Source organism: Papio anubis, chromosome 3 (genome assembly GCF_008728515.1).
Source record: "Papio anubis isolate 15944 chromosome 3, Panubis1.0, whole genome shotgun sequence".
NCBI classification, from domain to species: Eukaryota; Metazoa; Chordata; class Mammalia; order Primates; family Cercopithecidae; genus Papio; species Papio anubis.
This window is the reverse complement of record NC_044978.1, coordinates 7,880,057-7,903,429: the sequence shown is the minus strand read 5'-3', so window position 1 is coordinate 7,903,429 and position 23,373 is coordinate 7,880,057. Positions and strand designations below refer to the sequence as shown.

Here is a 23,373-nt window from a genome sequence, read left to right as displayed (position 1 = left end):
TCCTTCTAATTTCACTGCTGAATTTCTGGGCCTAGCACAGTACCCAAATTATTACAAGTGACTTAATCGCTGTTCTCACAGTTTCACCTCAGTTCCAATCCCTCTGAAAAATTCCTTCAATCAAACTGCAACGCATCAAATTTCCCCTCCTATTTCCATTATGTTCAAACTCTGTAACTTGGTCATTTTGTCCCCCATACATGGGCTGCTCCCCATTCAATCTTCCTGTCCCAGGCCCTGCCCACCACCTTGAAGACCATACCTATCCCCAGTCTCCATTTAGGCCCCACCTCCTCCAAAAATCACCACGTCTTCCAGTTAGAAGTCACCTCTTCTGCCTCCCGACTACATTTGATTATACATCCTTTATGATACTCACCAGTTTGGTATATTTATTACACGTCTTTGTTTGCTTAATTTCCTTGAAGAAAACGTTTTACAATAGACAGCTACACATCTCCCGTATCACCTGGTATATGCAGAGATAGTAATTGCTTGTTACATGACAGAGCAAACCAGTTATCATTTTATAGTTCTGCAGAAAAATACATTAGGAAATAGGTGACATATACTCTTACGATAAAAGTAATGTTTTATAGGATAGCAATTTTTCTATTTGTTCTGTTTTTCCAGGCTTGTACCACAGCCAATATCTCTGCTTGACAACTCTAATGAACAAATTGCCACAAAAGTGAGACAGAACACACCTTTTTGGTAAGTAGCATATACATTTCTAAATCTGATGGTAAGCACAAGGCTAATGTTTATGCCTCCATTTTGTTTAAAATCCTATTGAATAAAAATTGTAGATGTTCTGGTATGTTTTCTAGGAGATAGAGGGAATTGAGGAAAAGTTTTCAAGAAAACTTATTTCTTTCAGACATTTGTATAAAACCTTTCAGTTTTGACACAATATTGAGGTAATTCCCTATATTTCTGGAAATAGTTTATATTTTAGGGGAAATTTTTTGGAAGCATAATATACATGCAGAAAATGTGGGAACCATGAGCACACAGCTTGTTGGATTTTTACAAAGGGAGCGCATCCCTTAACCAGGACCCGGTTAACAAACAGCATATTCTCCACACGCCAAAAGGTATCTCCAGCCCCGAGCCCCTTCTAGTCACACCCCCTCCCACCTCCCTTCCCTCACCCCAGCATGGCTAACCAGGATCATGACTTCTAACACTGCAAATTTATTTCCCCTGCTTTTAAATGTTATATAAACAGAGGAACTATCTTTTTGAATGACTTTAAAAAGACAAAATTGGGAAAATAAACGAGAAACCCAACTGATCTTCTATTTATGTAACAGCTGTTTTGCCAGATGATTTGACAACTAATTGGCATTATCTCACCATTATTCTAAACCCCAGCAAACATCACCTGTTTTAATCGAGGGTCACTGCTGATTAAGCCTCTACTTGTGTTGTTCTCATATTTGTGCTTAATAAATTACAACTTGCCCAAGATCAGCAAAGGTATTCGTCACGTCAAATGTTTACAGCAACTGCCTTTTATAATTAAAGCAAAAGATTTTCTTTTAGCATTGACTGATTAAATTGGTAATTAATATGGGATGAAGATTTTGCATGGTTTCTCAAAGCAACCAAGAAGAGAGAAGTAGATCGGTGAACAGCTTAATGACACGTTTCTTAAAGACTTTATTGTATTTAGCATAATAAATGACAAAATAGGATCACATTTCTTTATTTCAAGAAAGATAAATGCATTTCTAGTTATTTATTCCAGAGAAGGCCTTCCCAACAGCCTCCTGATTCCTGCTAATTTTTAGGCCTCTTCCTAAAAAATAGCAATTAAATCCTAACACTTTGAATGTTCCACTTAATATTAGGATTTCTACCTATCCTAAACTTCCAAAAAAAACTGTTGCTGACCAATTTTCTTATACTATTTTGAAATGTTAGGGTTCTAATCCTACATTATTAGTTTATATTTTAGGGTATCTGGTTCCTTTCGTAAAAATAATGTGTCATCTAAACCATTTCTTTACATTTAGTGTCATTATTAATCTGCAAATCACAGTGTGATATTTTATCTCATCTTACCTATTATATATTAATTCCCTGTTACCCAGAAGAACTTCTTGACTTTGCTCTTAAATTTCAGGAAACACTTCAGTTTAGAGGGATTTGCAGTCCTCTATATACCTATGTCACCTTACATATTCTTAAACATGTATTTATCTTTCATTATGTAAATCATGTATAAAAGAAAAGGATTTAAAGTAATAATTCCTACTCAGTTTTGTTGAAATTGATCTAGGAGGCTTCTAATTATTTTAAGGTTATGCATGTTATAAAGCAGTTAGTCAGCTGCAAAGTTAAAATTGGTATTCAGTAATTGAATTGTTTGTCCTATAAAGGATAAATGCTGAGGGGAGGGGATGGATATCCCCTTCTCCATGATGTTTTCCACATTCCTGCCAGCATCTAAACATCGCATGTAACCACCCATAAATATATACAACTACTAGGTACCCACAAAAATTAAAAATTTAAATTTTTTAAACCAAGACCTTGAGATGTAGAGATTTTTATAAGCTTAACATTTACGGAGTGCACTGAGAATTTGCTTGATATTCTTCAGAACAGAGAGATGACCTAGTCACTGCATAATGGGATTTGTGTCTAAATTAGGAGAAAGTAAATACAATATCACAACAATGCTCAAAAAGTAATAAAAGTAATAAAATTGACATTAAAATGCACAATTTGACAGTATCACAACTTAAAAACATGTTGGAAATTACGGAAGTAGACACATGGAAATATTCCATTGGGCTATTAATGTGAAAAACAAGGAGTTTTTTTCTGTAATAAAGACAAGGTCAATTCTACTTAAACACCACCAATAAACAACCAGTGTTCTGTCTGTCATGAAGGTTGGTTTTACCTACCCTTAACCTTCTTTGAAAGGGAATCATACAACGTGTGCCTTTCTGCTTCGGGCTTCTTTCGTTCAACGTGATGTTTTTCAGTTCCAAACCTGTTGTTGAGTATGACAGTAGTCATACATGTATTTTTTACTCTTGAATAGTATTTCATTGATTAATATGCCACAACTTTTTAATCATTCGCCTCCTGTACCTTTGGGTTATTTCCAAGTTTTAGATACTATGAATCAAGCTGTCATGAACATTTTTGTGAAAGTCTTTCTGTGGACATATGTGTTCATTTCTCTTGGGATAAGACCAAGGAGTAAAATTTCTGGTTAGCTTTTGACACACTGTCTAGCAGTATTTTCAAGCCTTTGTCCCATTTTACACTCTCACCAGAAATGTATGAGAGTTCCATTTGTCCCAAATAACAACTGGTGTTATTATTCTTCTTGGTTTTAGCTTTCTTGTGATCTCACTGTGGCTTTAAATTTACATTATCCTCATGACTAATGATGCATATTTTCATGTGCTTATTAGCCATTCATGAGTCTGCCTTTTTTGGAGTGTCTATTTGAGTCCTTTGCCCATTAGATATGCTTGTCTGACTTGCTTTTAAAATATCTTTTGGGTATTCAGGTATTTGCTTTTCGGATATTTGTCTTTAAAATATCTTTTGGGTAGACCTTTGTCAGATGTATTATGTCAGATGTATTATGAATATTTTCATTCAGTTAATGACTTACCTTATTTCTTAACAATGTCTTATGATAAATAGGCTTTTAAAAATTTTGATGACATTGATCAATATTTTTATTCTTGGTGCTTTCTGTATCCTCTCTAAAAAATATTTGCCAATACCAGGTTTGAAAATCCTTATAGTTTTGATGCAATTGGGTCTGTGATCTTGAATTAGTTTTTATGCATAGTGTGAAGTAGGGGTTGAGATGCATTTGTTTTTATATGTTCACACAATTATTTCAATTCAGCAAAAAAAAAAAAAAAAAAAAAAAAAACTTCAAATTGAATAGCTTTGGAATTTTGGTGAAAGTTAATGGGTCATATGTGTCTATTTCTGAACTGTTTATTTGATTTTATTGATCTATTCTATTATCCCTATATCAATACCACACTAAGAACATTGTAGTCTTGAAATCAGGTGATATAAGTCCTAAATTTTATTCTTCTTTTTCATGAATTTTTCTAGCCATTTTAGATCTTTTACAATTCCATATATAGCTTAGAATCAACTAGTCATTTTCTACAAAAGAGCTTGTTGAGATTTTGATTGACATTGCATTGAATCTCTAGTTCAATTTGAAGAAAAATGACTATTTTAATGATTTTGAGTCTTCTAATCCATGAATATGGTAACTCTCTCCTTTTATTTAGATCTTTTTAAATATTTTGTATTTTTTAGTTTAGAACTCTCTAGTAGGTTTTTTTTATAGATTCTTTTGAATTTTTATGTAAACGGTCATTTTGTCTTTGAATAAAGAGTTTGACTTCATCTTTTCCAAACTTTATGCCTTTTATGTCTTTCCCTTTACTTATTGTCCTATCTCAGACTCTCCGTACGATGTTGAATAGAAGTGGTGAGAACAATATGCCTCATTTCTGACCTCAGGAGAAGAAAAAATGTTCAATATTTTGTTATTAAGTATGATGTTAACTTCAGGCTTTTCATAGATGTTTTCTCAGACTAAGGAGGTTCCTTTTTATTCCTACTTTGTTAAGTGCGTTTTATAACGAAGGGGTGTTCAGTTTTGTCAAAAGCTTTCCTTCCTGCCTACATTGAAATGATTATATGGTCTTTCTTCCTTTTCTGATAATTTGGTGAATTAAATTGATTTTTTTAAGTGCTAAGTCCATCTTGCATTCCTGGGATAAAATCCTCATTTGCTCATGATGTATGGTTATTTTATGTAATCCTAGATCTGACTTGAGAGTGTTTTGTTAAAACTTATTTATGTCTATATTCAGGAGACATACTGGTTTCTATATTTTCTTGAAATATTTTTGTCAGGTTTTATTACCAAGATGCTGTTGGTCTCATTAAATGAGTTGGAAGGTATTTAAATATTTCTTCCTTTTGTGTTTTCTTAAATAATTTGTGTAGATTTATATGTTTCATAAAATTTTTATAGAAACTCACCAGAGCATCCATGTAGGCTTAGAGTTATCTTGGTGGGGAGCTTTTTAATTGCAATTTAAATATATGTGTGTGTATATATATATAATATTTATGTAGATATAAAGTTATTCAGGTTTTCTGCTTTTTGTGTTAATATTTATAGGGTTTTACTTTTTTTTTTAACTTTTATTTTAAGTTCAGGGACACATGTGCAGGTTTGTTACATAGATAAACTTGTGTCATGAGGGTTTGTTGTACAGATTATTTCATCACCCAGGTATTAAGCCCAGTATCCATTAGTTATTTTTCCTGATCCTCCCCCTCCTCCCACCCTCTGCCTTCTGATAGGCCCCGGTGTGTGTAGTTCCCCTCTATGTGTCGATGTGACAAACAGTGTCATTCAATATACTTATTTTATTTAAGTTGTAAAGTGTATTTACACAAATGTTCTTATTTGTTTATTATCCTTTGAATGTCTCTATGAATTGTGATTATGTTCCCTCTTTCATTTTTGATATGGATTATTTGTATTTTCAGATTTCTTTCTTGATCAGTCTTGCTGGGTCCATTAGTTTTATTAGCCTTGGTGCCAGTCTGAGAATGGACAGAGGCATTGAGGTGATACTGGGAGGAGGAGTTCAGACCCGTTCTTACTTCTGGAGCCTTTCTTCTCAGCTCCTCTAACAAACTTACTCATTTACATTTCAGCTCTCACCACCTGGCCTTATAAAAAACACATAGTGTCAACGTTTGGATTTGTTGACTTTCTTTATTTTTTCTTAATTAATTACCTTAATTCCCTTATTTTTACTATTTCCTTTCATTTTCTTACTTTGATTCTTATGTGATCTTCTTTTTCCAGATACTTAGGAGGTAATTAAAATTATTAGCTTTAAGTCTTACTTCTCTTCTAATATAAGGGTTTTTTTGTTTTGTTTTGTTTTTCCCCAGATGGAGTCTCGCTTTGTCGCCCAGGCTGGAGTGCAGTGGCAAAATCTCGGCTCACTGCAGCCTCCACCTCCTGGGTTCAAGCGATTCTCCTGCCTCGGTCTCCTGAGTAGCTGAGATTACAGAGGCATGCCACCACGCCCAGCTAATGTTTGCATTTTTAGTAGAGATGGGGTTTCACCATGTTGGCGAGGCTGGTCTCAAACTCCTGACCTCAGGTGATCTGCCTTCCTCGGCCTCCCAGAGTGCTGGGGTTACAGGCATGAGCCACCGGGCCCAGCCTAATATACGTATTTTAATGCTACAAATTTTCCTTGAATCTCTGCTTTAACTGCATTCCATAAATTTTTATTCATGGTGTTTTTATCATCATTTAACTCAAAATATCTTCTAATTTCTCTTATGATTTATTATTTCGTTATGCATTATTTCGAGGCATGTTGTTTTATTTCCAAATATTTGGGGATTTTCTATATCTCCTATTCTTATTAATATGTAATTGAATTCCACTGTCATTGGAGAGGTACTCTGTGAGGTTTCTGTCTTTGGAAATTTATTGAGACATTCTATTTTATAGCCCAGCATCGCACAAGATCTATCTTGGCAAATGTTTTAAGTGCATTTGAAAGAAATGTATTCTCCGAAGTTACTGAGTATGGTGTGTGTGTGGTTTTTTGTTTTTGTGTTGGTTGGTTGGTTGGTTGGTTGGTTTTGTTTTGAGATGGCATCTCATTCTGTCACCCAGGCTGAAGTGCAGTGACACGATCTCAGCTCACTGCAACCTCCCCATCCCAGGTTCAAGCGATTCTCCAACCTCAGCCTCCAGAGTAGCTGGGACTACAGGCGCGCACCACCAGGCCCAGCTACTTTTTGTATTTTTAGTAGAGACAGGGTTTTACTGGTCTCAATATCCTGACCTGGTGATCTGCCCACCTCGTCCTCCCAAAGTGCTGGGATTATAGGCGTGAGCCACTGAGCCCAGCCTAATTTTTATATTTTGATTAGAGATGGAGTTTTTCCATGCTGGCCAGGCTTGTCTCAAACTACTGACCTCAGGTGATCCACCTGCCTCGCCCTCCCAAAGTGCTGAGATTATGGGCGTGAACCACCTCACCTGGCTGAGTATGGTGTTTTATAAGTATCAATTTATTTAATCTGGTTGATCATGTGGTTGACATTTTCTTTATTCTAACAATTTTTTATCTACTTATTCTACAAAATACTGAGAAAGAAGTGTCAAAAATGTCTAAGTATTAGTGTGATTTTGTCAATTTCCCTTTTTTCTTCTGTCGACATTCGCTTCACACATTTTTGAATCTCTGTTATTAGGTGCATACACACATACCTGTTGTTGGAGCTTGCTCTAAGTTCCTAATCAATGAAGACTTTTATTATTATAAAATGTCTCTCTTTCGCTCTTACCACTCAGACTGGGTTGGCTTCAGCTTCTCTCCATCCTGCATGATAAAAGAGATAGAGAGATTAGCTCTCTGCCTCATAAAGAATAGCCAATGCCTGCTTGATCACATGGAATCTTGCCCTCCATTTGTACAACACAAGTCTTAGCCAAGGACCCAGAGAGACTCCATACAGACTTCTCCTCCTTTCTCCTATCCCTACCCTGCACCGCCCTCCTTTCTGGTACCCTACCATGCACGTTCCAGATGCTACAGCAGCCCTGGTGGCTGATCTCCGCCTCCTCTGTTTAATGTTAACACAGTGCTCTACTTTGGCTCTACTTCTTTGCATGCAATCTGGAAACTGCCACAAGGCAGGGAGCCAGGACAAATATAGAGTTTCCTTTATGTGCTTCTCTTCTCTCAAAGATCCGTCCTGCACTGGCTGTTGTTCATCGCCTCCATACAGTTATTGTATATACTGTGTCCAGTTTCATTGTTCTTTAGGATGGGAGAACACATCCAGGGCCAGTTATTCCTTCATGGCCATGTGTTGAAGTGCTTCTGTTTGGTCATGTTTTTAAATGATAGACAAAATAATTGCAGCAAGTCTCTGTTCACATTTTGGTAGAGTAAAAAAAGGACATCTCATCATCTTCAAATCTAGCCAAATAAAATATCCACCAATCTCTCATAAATAAGACGGATATGTCTCCTGTTTGCCTAATGTAGGCCCAGTTAATGCCTATTATTAATTTCACTCTCAAAACTATCCTCACTTTTGTAATAAATGGCCTGGCTATCCTATTTATAAATAGTGATTTGTTAGAGAATCCTATAGTCCAAATTTACCTTCATTAGTCAATAGTTTTTCATATTCAGTTTATCTTTTCCAAATTTAATGTTGTTGTTTCTTCTTTAGGAACTTTTTTTTTTTTTTAACCAGTTTGTAAGACTTCATACAACCTACCTCTTCATTCTCTAACACTCTGAAATAGGTTTTAAATGTGGTCAGAATGTGTCTTTGAGAAATAAACTGCACAACACAAACCATACTTTTATTAGAAAATTTCTTACAGTAGGAAAAACACATCCCATTTATTCACAAATTTCTCCTTCTCAATAAGTCAAAAGACAACACATTGATCTTCCTCACCATAGTTGATGGAATTTCCTGCGTGGACTCTACGTTCAGAGCCTTGGCTTGGTACGAGTGTGCCAATGGGCAGAGGCCTTAAAGTATTATTGAGGGGAGAAGTTCTTAATTCTGGAGCTTCTGTTCTCAGTTCCTCTGACAAGCTTAGTGATTTACATTTCAGCTATCATTATATGGCCTTATGAAAAACACATAATAACTTGAATATGCCCAAACATCCCACAGAAAAAGAAAATATGCTGAGAAAACTGTCCCATATTTCCTTGCCTTTGGAAAAGAATGAATTACTTCAGGAAAACAGCATTTGAAAGTAAAAGTGGTATCTTTGGCCATAAATATGCCTCCTCTTCTTTATAAAGGTACGATGTCCTCTGGACTATATTTCTGGCCACGGAGTCAATGCCTTGATAGCTTAGTAAACATGATATAAGACAAACACTCTTGTTTGTTATTTATTTTCTTTGAATATACACCTAGTTAATGCAGACTGACAACTTGAATGGCTATCTAGTTATTTTTCAATTTCCAAGTTATATATCATATTGAGGCAGTAATAAATGTTGAACTTTCAAACCTTATGCAAATATGTTGTATTTCCACATATCTCATGTTTGCCAATTTATTACTTTTATGTTTTTATTTTGAAACTATTTATAACCTATTTAATGGCAGATTTGTACCTACCGTGAAATATGGGGAACACCTTTCATTAAGTGGAAGGTTTTCTTTTATGATAGACCTTATAGAAGATTCAAGCTGTTAGTCAGAGGCACTTATTTTGAGAGAATGGCAGCTTGGGTGCTGTAATACGTTTCCTCTGTTTTAAAACATCCCAAAGAATGCTGTCAGCTCTAAGTTTCTATACCTAGTATCTACTAAATCAGATCAAGCCATTTTTACATAACGGTTGCAAATGTGTTTTTTTGAATGTTAAATCTGTTTCTATTTTTCAATCAATTTAAAATGTGTAGAAAAAGTGTTCTGATTGTATATTATCCAATTTTCATCAGCTGCCGGAAGGAAGTGCTGTGAAAATCTGTGATTTAAAACCCTTAAAACTTCTGCTTGAAATGCATGTTTTGTTAAGAACATTAGATATGCAAAGTATTTTGAACAGAATTTTGATGTCTTTATTAATAGCATTTAAAAGTTTTAGGATTTCAGATATTCATAGATTTTATTATCCTTGATTTGCAAGGTCATATATTTTAGGTCTTTATATTTCTCCTTTAGGAAATAATCAGAACTGTGAAGGAAACTGGTCAAAGAAAAATAAAGAAATAATTATATTATTAATAGCAATTTTATCGTTTCTCAGAGTTATTGGAAAGTATATTTTATATAAGATATATATGTATATATAACCACAAATATCAATAAATACTTACCTAAAACCCATTGTATATCAATCATTTGCCTGTGAGCTGTGTAACATCCACAGGTCTTGCCTTCCAGGAGTTTGTGATCTAGTGAAATGTATAAAAATGTACATGTCAAAGGAGTGGCTTAAGTACTGTTGGATTTTAGAGGGGAAACAACTTTTTCTTCCTGTAAGACTTTATGTCTGAAGCGGGATTTGAGTTGAATAAAGGTGATACATAATAGCAATGCATGACAAAAATCATACTGAATGACAAATTTAAATGCAATATTTTTTATTAAATCTAAGCAACTTAGATTGGATATAAAAAATAAGGGTGGAAGATACAAAATAATCCAATTACAGCAGATGCTTTTTTTATAGCTATCTTTTGTTTCATACTAACTGAAAAATTAGAAGCAGAGAAACTCTGTTAATTAGTACTTTATTTAGTTTTTATTATATTTAGCTTTACCTCCTCTATGAGTCAGCATTCATGTTTATCCATATCAAGAGATTGCCAAAAAATTGTGGCCTAAACATACAGGGATTGCTTTTCTCACTTATGGCAAATCCCCCCAGCATCACAGCAGCTCCATGATGTCACTGGGGTTTCTTTCCAGCCCTTTAACCACCCACCCTATGGTATTGAATCAAGTCTAAGAGAGCACCTGGAGCTCTAGTCATCACATCTCTCTTCCAGGCCTACAGCAAGAGGAAGGAACAAAGAAGGGTGCCAGCCCTTCCTTGAAGAAGGCCTTAAGGAGGTACCACGTGCTGCTTTGCTTATACACCAGTGGCCAAGAGGTTGTCAAATAGCCGCATCTACTGCATGGAGGCTGGAAAATGCAGTCTTCTAGATGGATGTGGATTGCCCAGACTGAAGACAGGGTTTGGTGGTAGTGTGGAAAGGAAGGAGCCTAGTGTAGGCATATGGCTGTTTCTGTCATTCCTGCTAAACATGTTTAAGGTTCCTGATGCACGTTGTGGTGGTACTAATTTGAAATGAGACACCTGACATAAGGGCTGTTACTTACTGGGTGGATTTATGGTAGGCACCAGACATAGTGTTCAGTCTTTAGGTAGGCTCCATACATTCTAGTTGTCTGCTCTGATGAAGATCATGAAAGAATTCACTGAAAATGACTGAACCTAGTTTGAGAATGATGGACATCTGGCTGTGTGTTTAACTTATATACAAGGCTGCATATCATTATATTTGGGTGAATGGTTGGGTAGGTATGTATATAGGTAACATATTGTATAATTGGGTTGATATAAAAATAGAGGGGGAAGGAAAGAAAATGAGGGGGGGCAGGAAAAGGAAGAGAAAAGAGAAGAGGGAGAAACGGAATTGGGAAAGTTCTTAGCGATCCATCAAGGATAGTCTGGTCTATGGTCTAATCAAAATGTATGTCTGTGTATTAACCTATTCTGCTCTTTCGTTTCATAGTGTAGTGCATCAGTCTACTCTGGGATGCTGTTTTGGTTATGACCTTTATTGTTTTTGGTAGTTGATTCTTTATTTCCACACTTGCAAATGCTGAGAGTTTACCTTAAGTAGTCCCAAATAAGCTTTTTTTCTAATATTTTATAATATGTTGTCTTCCTTATTTATTTCTTAATAAGATGAGGGCTCATGTGTCTATTCATTCATCTATTTATACATAGTCCTTCCATCCATCTATATACCTATCCATCTATCAAATCATCTATCCATCCATCCATCCCTTCATGCATGCGTGCATCCATCCATCCATCTGCCTACCTACGTGTCCACCTATCTACCTATCTGTGTGTCTACCTACCTACCTACCTACATACTTATCTTTGTATCTATCTATCTATCTATCTATCTATCTATCTATCTATCTATCTCTCTATCTGTCTGTCTATCTATCTATCTATCTATCTATCTATCTATCTATCTATCTATCTATCTCTCTATCTCTCTATATTATGAATGCTCTTTGTCTATTGGTCTATGACCTAATCAGTGTTCCCTCTGTCCTTGGCAGGCTGCATTTCTCATCTAGTGGAAAGGTAGAGTTCTAGTCTATTCTCGTTTCACAGTTACGAATCAACTCCTCACGTAGTTTCAGATGCAAGTGGGATTGCCACATTGGCAGCTCCTTGATACTGTGTGTGTTATCCCAGTAAATATCTCTCTGGCGTAGAAGAGCGAGACTGTTCCTATCTGACAAGTCCACGCGCAGAAATATATGAGTCAACCTGCAGAAATCAACAGAGTCAAGTGCCATAAATTCAGAAGAATAATATTCAGTACCATTTGTATAATGGACTGCACAGGCAAAAAGAAAGAAAGTGGGAGGAGGGAGATAAAGTAGAGAGAGGGAGGGAGGAAGGAAGGAAGATGGAAAAAAGAAATTCTCTGAGGAGTTTTCAGTGGAAGAAATTACCTCCAACCACATTTAAAATGTCTTCAATGACCTTCTTCACTGAATTTGAGCCTTGGAAATTTCTCATTTCTCCCGGCAATAGATACAGTCTACTAAAAACTAGGTAGAACTGACAGAAGCAGTGAAGGAAAATTGTTACCAACTTAGAGAACAAGGTGCCCAGCTACTGACACTGCTCGTAATCTCGTCTCATGGGAAAGCGTTTAATATCTGCAGTCACATTTAAATTTGAGAAGACATGGTTTTTAAAATTCGTATATAGCAATAACAATAGTTAATGAGGTAAATTTTATTTTCTTCAAAATATCTTGTATCCCTCTAACTCATAGAACGTTAGAGATCACTATGGAGAAGCCCCAGATGTGACTTCTGTGATATTTAGAAGAGACCCTGAACTCTTGCTCCCTCTCATAAAATTAGTAGACACACTTGTGGCACTTCGTTGATTGCTCAGTCCAAAGTGATCTGTCAAATATCAGCACCTGCAAGCGTCATGCACATACAAAGTTAAGAAAAAAAAAGTGTTTTTTTGAAACATGTTCGGATTGGATTTTAAAAATAAAATAAGTGAGCTTCTTTTTAGTGTGTCGAAGTTAATTTTCCAAAATTCAACTCTTGCATAGGCAATGGGGATGGGATAAATATTATGGGATTTTCATTTGCATTGCCCTTCCTGTTCTCTGAAATAATTTATTATAATTTTCATGAGACTTCATAATATTATTCATTCACTTCATAATTGAAACGTTGTTAAACTCTGCCTCATGTTGATTCCTGACCTATCCCAGCCAAAGGCACCTTCCTCTACTCCTTCTCTCCTTTCTAACTAAGGAAGTTAGCAAGTTTGATATCCAGTGATAACCTACACAGATGATTGTGGTCTTATTGATTTATAAAACAAAAATGATACTCCTGGCTTCTTAGAAATATATAGTAGATTAATTGATAGGAAAAGTGTTTAAATATTTACATATGCAAATATCAACAAATATGTAAATATCGATAACACATGCAAATAATAAATATGCAAATGTTAATTAACAAATAAATGTATGAATGTTAACCATTAAAAGTTGATACAGAAAAAGGTTTAGAAAAATAAAAGACATAGGGGAATTAAAGTGTGATTATCATTTCATCAGTTTATCATTTTGACTGATATATATTGTTAAAACATAGTGACAACTTATTGTATTCAAGTTTATTACCCAATTTTTAGTTACATAGTAAAAGTAGTGAATATGGTGATAGTGACAAGGTCATAGAATGCCAGAAAATTGTCAACAACTACAGTAGTCCCTGGCATTTTAGTAGGTGCTAAAAAAAAAATTATTTGGTAAGCTCTATCTCTCCCATCCTTTGAAAACAGATGAGAAAAAAATATATAGACCCTTACTTTAGTTAAAAATTCATGTAAATTCACAAAGGAGTTCCAGTTCGCCTGGCAAATGACAAGCCCTTCTCCTTGTGACAAAATCAATAAAATCTACAAACCATATGTGCAGGGCTCCTCCTTTGACCAACTTCCAGTGCCAGACCCGGTGTCTCTAATAGAAGTCAGATCAGTTCTTCTGTTCCTGAAACATAACAGTCATGTTTTGGGTTTTATTTTTGGCTTATCATTCTGTTATTTGGCCCAAGTTCATTTGAGTATGTAATGAGAATAACTCATTGAGCTAATATATTATAAAATAGCCTTAGACTTGAAGCTAGAATTCTGGGGGAAATCCCAGGCATGAAAGTCTACCCCCGACCTCCACCACTCTCTCCATTTAGGGATAACTCAGCTCTACTTCGACTCCACATTCCCTGGAAGATTTATTCCCCAACCATCTGATTACAAGAATAGCACAATTTAGGATACTCTTCAGGAATGGAGATTGAAAAATCATTTAGAGGCAAGTATGATGAGTCAATCAGTCATGTTACTTCTCACCAATTTTCTAAACCTAGCATCAATAAGAAGAAAGAAACTCAGTGAAAGTAATTCACAGGGACAAGTTAAAGAAAAAAGGAAGTTAAGGAGAATAGGTTAAAATAAGTAGTTCAGAAGACAGAATGAACATGAGTATATTTATTCATGTCTTCAAATGTTCGTCTGTCTTCAAATATCAGAAAAAAGTGATATTTGATGTTAGAAAGAAAGGAGTAGTATTTGTTGACCACATATTATGTACAAAGCATTATTCCAGGTCCTGAAATATATTTGAGATCTTGAAATTGATCTTTGTTTTTGACCCCCTTGGCTTATTTTGCTTTACTTTTATTAGCATTAGTAGCACATATTAAAACTGTCACAAGTCAATGAAATATGAGTGGGGCTGAGTATGTTTCCCGGAGACTTACAGAACTATGACAGAGACAATTCCAAAAACAAAAAATGCCAGATATTAACCCTTCGGTTGCCTGGGTTTTCTAACATTCACAGCCGAATGAAATGGTTGCAAAAATTGTAACATGTAAGCTAAACAATTGATACATTTATCTCCTTACTGGGCAACTAGGCCATAAAAATAGCCTACTTTTTAGTTTCAAACTTTTAATGACAGTTTTCTCAATTAGAATTATCTTCTGCATTATTCCTCACATTCATGCAACTTCTGTGATTTTGTATATTTTTGATTGAGAGAAAAATATGCACACCGTTCAGAAAGTCAAACACTGCAGGGTGGAAATACTGAGTGTAATTTCGAGTTAATTCTGGAAGGTCAAGGTTTTAGTAAAAAGAACATATGTTTTCAAGGGCTTCCGCAGTCCCCCCGTTTGCCTGCAGAGTTCGGCTGCAAGACCCTGGCTCTCTGGGCTGTGACTTCATTATGAGGAAAACCCTCTGTAGAGGGCATCTGCTCGACTCTACTAATACATTTTAAGGGAGATGCAGATCAAAATGAGAAGCAAATGGATTAATTATTCCTCTACACGGGAGCTGGGAATTCATTCATTACGTTTGTTCCTCATCACTTTGTGTACTCGTGGGCTTCTGCAAGAAGGAAATGTTAAATGAGAAATGAGTGAGCCTTTATTTTCTCAGTGTTGGAACTTCCATTTCAGTGTTCCAGAAGAGAGAACTGTTCTTAGCACTGGGGCCTGCACAGTCTGCCACATAGGCCCACTTCTCGGAATTAGGGGTGAAGACTGATATACAGGGGTGTCCATTCTCAAGTACATCATAGTTCAGCTGGGAAAACAGAAGAGCTGGGTTTTTAACCCTGACTTTGTCCCTCACTAGTTAGACTTCAGACACCGGGCATTGAAGACCTTCTTTATCAAATCAGAGGATAAAAACCAATTACTCCTAAGGTCTCCTCTAATTCTAAACTTTGTATTTCCATATAATTAATTCTAGGCTTTGACTGCTAGAAAGGGCTTCAGTGATAATTCCACAGTCCACTCATGTAGTTCAACACTTTCTTCTAAATTGGTCCAGTGGATTGCCTTTTGAACACTGGAAATGGGAGATGTAACCTGTAGTCACAAACATAGAAGTAATGACTTATAATCATCAGATTAAGGTCTCAAAAGGTCTGATTAAGAGAAACAAGCCAACAGAGTAAGCAGTGATTTCAAAACAACCAGCAACGTCAAATTAGCAGCGGCCCACCCTGGATAGAACAATTTTTCAATTATAATTTTAATTTTTTTATTATATATATATTCCTGCAGATTGTCCGCATTCAAAGTAATGGCATGTTTTGTGTTTCATTTTGTTTTCAGAAGCAGTTGCGCTTATTAAATATTATCTTTTTTTGCAATCAATCTTTTTTTTTTTTTTTTGCTTCTTTAATAGCTGGTTTAGTTCATCTAACAATTCAAATGATGGGTAAAAAAGCTTATTTCTCTGACCAAATTGTAAACTCCCCAAGAGGAGAGACCAAGGAACTAATACCAAAGCATTGTGCTAAGAAGCTGTGTGGGTGCACACGTGTGTGTGTTTAGTCGAATTGAAGAGAGGTCCACCAACTCATTCAAATCACACATGCTAGCCATGCTTTGCAAACTTAGTGAGGATACCCATAGTACTAGATACAATGTCACTGATCCAACTATTTTTATGTTGTTATGTATTTACAACCCACCTCTTTTCACAAAGAATTGGAGGCAATATACAATTTTTTTTTTTCTGTGAGAAGGGATCTCGCTCTGTTGCCTGGGCTGGAGTGCAGTGGCAAGATCTGGGCTCATTGCAAGCTCTGCCTCCTGGGTTCACGCCATTCTCCTGCCTCAGCCTCCTGAGTAGCTGGGGCTACAGGCACCCACCAAAACACCAGGCTAATTTTTTGTATTTTTAGTAGAGGTGGGGTTTCACTGTGTTAGCCAGGATGGTCTCGATCTCCTGACCTCGTGATCCGCCTGCCTCAGCCTCCCAAAGTGCTGGGATTCCAGGCGTGAGCCACCACAATATACAATTTTTACATCCCACAGTGAAATAATAAACTATAAATAGAAATAGAAGATTAACGGCAGGGACAAGGAGAATAGAAATATGCCAACCCTAAGATGAGTCTGGTTGCTGAACATCATGTTTTGTTTGAGCTTTCTGATCACCAGAAGAAAGAAATGGAAGTGTGTTCAGTTCAAGGTCCCCATTCATGAATGGGAGGCTGCATCCTGCTCCCTCGGGAAGCAACACGTCTTGATAAATACATTAAATAGTTGCGTTTCCCGGAAAAAACCCTGTGGAACAATTCTCATTATTTACACGGAGCTCTAGATGAAGTGATAGTTTTTTCATGGCATACTGATAAGTTTATCCGGCAATTGGACATCACATAGAACTTTCCATCCCAGATAACCAGTTTATGTGGCTAGCCTGGATAGTTCAAGATCTCCTGTCTTGAATATCTAGGAATAACGCATGCTAAACTGACTTGAATTACTAAGAATTTCCCCTTTATTTCTGAAATTTTTCTAACTTTAATTTTTATTAGAATAAATCTATATAATGTAAAATTTATTATTTTAACCATTTTAAGTATAAAATTCAGTGACATTAAGTACATTCACAATGTTGTGTAAATATCACCATTATTTCCTTAACATTTTCATCATCCCAGGTAGAAACTGTGGCCGTTAAACACTAACTTCCCATTCTCACTGTCCACAGCCCTGAGTAACCTCTATTCTACTTTCTGTCTCTGTGAATTTCTCCATTCTATGTACCTCATATAAAGTGGGATAATACAGTATTTGTCCTTTTGCGTCTGGCTTATTTAACAGCATAATGCTTTCAGGTTCATCCGTGTTGTAGCATGTATCAGAATTTTATCTCTTTCGATGGCTGGATAATATTCAATTTTATCCCTTTCTTTTGAAAAACATAATCTAATCTTTTCAGCCTTTAGATCTTTTCCCTGTTCCTTGAGTTGTCAAAATACTAGCAAAATAATCTAAAATAACATCTGCCTATCTCTTAAATAGTCCTACAATCAAACCATTGTCTCAGTTACTTTGCTGACCTCAAGGTTTTCCTTTGATACTTTTCCTTTATCTATTATGGTTTGATTTGAGACTTTCATTGAAAGCGATTTTCCCTATGGAAAATGTTTTCTTAATCCGTATAAAAATTTTTATAAAAATCTTATTGTTGTTTCTTCGTTTAACAAATTACAAACTTTCTAGATCTTGGTATCAAAGGGGCATCATGTGAAATATTTCTTAATTTTCTTCATTGATCAATATAATTGTCAAATATTTTCACATTGCTTTTTGTATAATGTATAAGCATTACAAGTTGCATCTTTTTTCCCCTTGTCCTGAGCAGCTACTTGCTTCCTGAGAATGCCCACTAGCAATCATTGAAAACTTCTTGGTCAGTCCCACAGCCTAAGCAAAAACTCTACAAAGTTCAAAAACTTTGAAGAGATTCAAGTTTGTTTGTTTGTTTGTTTGTTTGTTTGTTTTGAGAGAGAGTCTAGCTCCATCACCAGGCTGGAGTGAAGTGACAGATGTCAGCTCACTGCAACCTCCCCATCCCGGGTTCAAGTGATTCTCTTGCCTCAGTCTCCCGAGTGGCTGGGACTACAGGCATGCACCACCATACCCCGCTAATTTTTATACTTTCAGTAGAGACAAGGTTTCACCATGTTGGCCAGGATGGTTTTGATCTCTTGACCTCATGATCCACCTGCCTCGACCTCCCAAAGTGCTTGAATTACAGGCATGAACCGTCGCGCCTGGTTGAGATTCAAGATTTTAAGACCATTGACTAGAATTTAAACAACACAACCTCTACTCGAGCATGAAAAAAAATCACTCCCATAGCTACGTCGTTTCATTTGACTCATATAAAAATAATGCATAGGGATCAAGATTTATATCAAATAACATCTTAAGTTGAAACTATCAGTTCAAAAATTAAATATTTCAAAAATTAAATGCCACTTACGAGATACCTTTCTATTAGGTATACCTATATCTCATAACATGTTAACAAAATAATATGACGTATTTTCACTGGTCCATTCTTAGAGATAAAGCATTCAAAGAATAGACTTAATTTTAAAAGCTAGTTCATCTTCTAAATGTGGATTTGAAAGTGCAGTCCCATACATGTGTTTTTAGGCAAGTCATCTCTTATATGAACATTTCAATAGGTAGATCAACCTGCTGGAAAAAGATCTGGTGGCATTTTCTCCTACAAGTTTTTTTGCTGTGGTTTGTCTTGATTTTTTGTTTGTTTGTTTGTTTGTTTGTTTTTTGAGACAGGGTCTCCTCCATCACTCAGGCTGGAGTGCAGTGGTGTGATCTCCACTCACTGCAACCTCCGCCTTCTGGGTTCAAACAATTCTCTCTCCTCAGCCTCCTGAGTAGCTGAGACTACAGGCGCGCACCACCACGCCCAGCTAACTTTTGTATTTTCAGTAGACATGGGGTTTCACCATATTGGTCAGGCTGGCCTTGAATTCCCGACCTCAAGTGATCTGCCCACCTCAACCTCTGAAAGCGCTGGGATTACAGGCATGAGAGAGCCACTGTGCCTGGCCTCTACAACTTTTTCTTCATTAAGTTTTGCTAAAAATTTTGAAAGTAACTAGATATTAAATGAACTACAAATGTATTTTAATTTTGAAGCAAACTTTTGAGATCAACATTTGTTCAATACATGAAAATCATTAATTAAATACGTTTAAATCACATAGATTCTTGGCATTTTCTCTGGATTCTCTATTTCACCCAGTGTTAATAATTTATATGTATTCTATATATCTAATTTATATATGATACAAATCAAGTATGTCATGCACATGTACTTAATATTCAGCTATACATTACCATCCTTAAGAAAAATCTCTTAGGTTTGTTTCTAACTTCACATGCCTTCATTTCATATTCAAACTAACACTTAAAAGAAATTTTTAAAATTTGGTTTAAAAATCTTACATTGTTACTGGTTTAATTTTGATATTACACCTTGCTAATAAACTTTGGGTTAATGATCAGTTTTAATTCAGTTTAATTCAGTTTTAATTCAGTGATATTTCTAAATTGGGTAATGAATACCTGACATTATTCCTAGTGCCTGACACCTGCTTGAATGTCCTTTACCATGAGGAAAGTTTTCCGTTGAGCCAACATAAATAAAATCTGGAAGTTGAAGAAAATAGCTACCTTGACGAAACTTGGCTCGTAAGAACCCAGCAAATACTTTAAATACATTCCTGTTTGATTTCATGAGTTCTTCTACAGTGTACTTTAAAAAGTTTTTCTTCCTGCTCACCTTATTTCCCCTAAGTGCCAGTCTAACAGACCGATTATAATGGGCAGTTGAAACACTAGGGAAAAAATGTCCTTTCTGAACCCCAGATTCTAAGCTTTAGTTACTGGTCGGATCTTCCCAAATTAAATGGCTACCTTTACATGTACTTGTGTGATTAAAAAAAAAAAAAGGATATTTTACAGTGCATGCATTAATAACTAAATGTATTTACTAGACTGTTAATGTAAGATTAATGATAGACTTGACAAAATACATTAGATTTATAATGACTATTTCCAATTTCTCTTTATTAGGAAATTAGTGATAGCTTTAATCTATTAGTAGGTGGCTCCAGGACTATTCTGGTCCTTTTTCCCATTGAGTTCTCTTCATTCTCTTTCTTTCTCCGTGCCTCTCTATCCAATCTTCACTGGAATGAATGTTCCCTTGAATCATGCTTTAAATCCTGGCTGCAACCACAACTGCTTAACGTATTTCCAAGGGCAATTGCCTTCTTCTGACATTCTTCACTACAAAATTTTAAGTTGAGCGCTTCATCTCTGAGAACAGCGTCTCTCTTCTGCACTCTCGGATCAGCCTCTCGGACTCCAGGATACACGGGATAGTTTTATATCCCCTGGCTTTTTAAAGATGAGATGCAGCTTCAAAATGGGGAACCACCTAGAACAGCCTTTACGATACAAAAATCTTGAATTCCTCCTTTAAACTATCAAGCATATTCCCTCGATTGAAGGACCTCAAGGATTCAACTTTTAGCTATTTCATGCCTATAATATATGCACTATATATGTACACATGAAAAAAACGCAAGCAATAAAAATCATACACAATAATCCTAAACAACTTCCCATATGAGGCTCAATTTTATTTTATTTTATTTTATTCAATTCTATTCTATTTTATTGTTTTATTTTTTGAAACAGAGTCTCGCTCTGTTGCCCAGGCTGGAGTGCGGTGGAGTGATCTCAGCTCACTGCAACCTCTGCCTCCCGGGTTTAAGCGATTCTCGTGCCTCAGCCCCACAAGTAGCTGGAATTACAGGTGCCCGCCACCACGCCAGGCTAATTTTTGTATTTTTAGTAGAGCTGGGGGTTTCTCCATGTTGGCCATGCTGGTCTTGAACTCCTGACCGCAAGAGATCCACCCGCTTCAGCCTCCCAAAGTGCTGGGGTTACAGGCATGAGCCACTGTGCCTGACCAAGCTCAATTTTAGTTTGTCATTTCCCAACCTGCACTCTGATAGACCCTAGGCTTGTAAGTAAATGTTTAGAAAGCCCATGAAAAGAACAAATTCATATCAGATTAAATTCACTATCTGTATTAGTCAGCGTTTTCTAGAGAAACATAACCAATAGAAATATATGTATTATACACACATATATATATACACCTGTGTGTGTGTGTGTGTGTGTGTGTGTGTGTGTGTGTGTGTGTGGAGAGAGACAGAGAGACTTAGAGGAATAGGCTCATGTGATTATGGAGGCTGGGAAGTCCCACAGTCTGACATCTGCAAACTGGAGAAAGCAGGAAAGCCAGTGGTATGATTCAGTCTGAAGGCCTGGGGGCAGGGATCCGTTGGAGGAGAGGGAACAGTGTAAGACACAGTTCTAGTCTGAAGGCCTGAGAACCAGGAGTGCCAATGTCCGAGAGCAGGAGATGTGTGTTCTAGCTCAGACAGAAGAAAATTCACTTTTCCTCCACCTTTTTGTTCTATTTGGGCCCTCAAGAGATTAGTCAATGCCCACCCTCACTGGGGAGGGGGATCTTCCTTTGTCAGTTCACCGATTCAAATGATCTCTTCCAGAAACACCCTCACAGACACGCCGAGGATACTGTTTCACCAGCTACCTGGCATCCCTTAGCCCACTAAAGTTGACTGACACATTAAATTAACCATCACGCTACACTTACGTGGTGATATGGTTTGGACATTTGTCCCCTCCAAATCTCACGTTGAAGCATAATGCCCAGTGTTGGAGGTGGGGCCCGGTGGGGGATACTGGATCACAGGGCAGATCCCTCATGAAGGGCTTAGCGCCATCCCCTTGGTGATGCAGGCATTCACGTGGGATTTGGTTGTTTAAAAGTGTGTGGCACTCCCATTCCCAGCTATCTTGCTTCCACTCTCACCATGTGACATGCTGGCTCCCCATTCCCTTCTGCTATGATTTGAAGCTGCCTGAGGACCTCACCAGAAGCAGATGCTGGCACCACCCTGCCCATATAGCCTGCAGACCTGTAAGCAGAAATAAAACCCTTTTTCTTTATAAATTTCCCAGCCTCACATATTCCTTTACAGCAATGCAAGAACAGCCTAACACACACGGTATGCGTTTTGAGGCTGTTTTTGGCATACAATCAATACTATTCAATGGTCGTGGTAGTGGTGGTAGAGAAGAGGTGTGAACAATTTAATTGAATGGGCAATAATTATAAATTAATCCTCAAATTAGTGAGGTTCTTCATGACTGCTCTTGCTTTGAACAGCAAAGATACAGAAAACTATAATCCTTGGAACTGTGCCTTCCATTGTAATATTTTCTGGTTGTATTTTGGGAAGAGTGCGGAAATCCTAACTTCCTCCACTGTTGATGGAATCTATGCATATAAATGTTAAAACTATATCGCAGTATTAAATAATTTGCTTTTATTTTTCTTCTTCATTATTTTAATTAATTGGGATCTTCCTTATAAGCCAAAAATCTGAATTCCACTAGCTCTTAATGAATGATACAGAAAAATATAATTTCTCCGTGAACATTAGGTTGATTGGAAAATGTCATCCTCTGACCTACTCAGCCTTGCTAATCAAGAGAAGTCTTCAGAGGGACTAACAGTTAGATTAAGCAGGCTACAATCCATCAGCCACCCCCTTTATTTGTTTAAATTACAGTTTATGTCAGGTGTGAGGTTCAGTGTATCTGAGGAAAGCCATGCCAACATGGTTGAGAGCGTATATAGTCATGTCTCTGGTAATTGGATAGTGCGCTGTTTCACCTTAAGCTGTTTTGAATTAATGCAAGACATCAGCCGCCGGCTTTAGGTGGTTTAATTATCAGAATTGTCACATTTTAGTTATCAGCCCAAGGGGTGCATACTGGGGTTGATTGTGAACATGTGGTACTACCTGATACAGGTTACCTGATGGCCAGATGTGGGTCACTTCAGGAACAGACTTAATTTAAAGGAGTACTGTCCTGATTCAGAAATATTTATAAATAGGAATCTGGCTTTCAAAGAAAAAAAAAAGACTACTAAAATACAAAGCTGCTCAGCTGAAAGAAGAAAAAAATAGATCCCTTACTATCTTAGCTTTATATATAGGAATTATGCTACTATTA

The 23,373-nt window shown here is 36.6% G+C and overlaps 1 protein-coding gene across 8 annotated transcripts in view; it reads left to right on the top strand.

The window, feature by feature from the left end:
- Positions 1-23,373, top strand: part of TENM3 (teneurin transmembrane protein 3) — a 1,346,134-nt gene that overhangs the window by 423,751 nt on the left and 899,010 nt on the right. For all 8 annotated transcript variants that reach the window (XM_009207910.4, XM_009207907.4, XM_009207902.4 and 5 more), the window contains exon 3: positions 634-714. The gene's annotated coding sequence lies outside the window, so the exon portion shown is untranslated. The remainder of the gene's footprint in view (positions 1-633; positions 715-23,373) is intronic.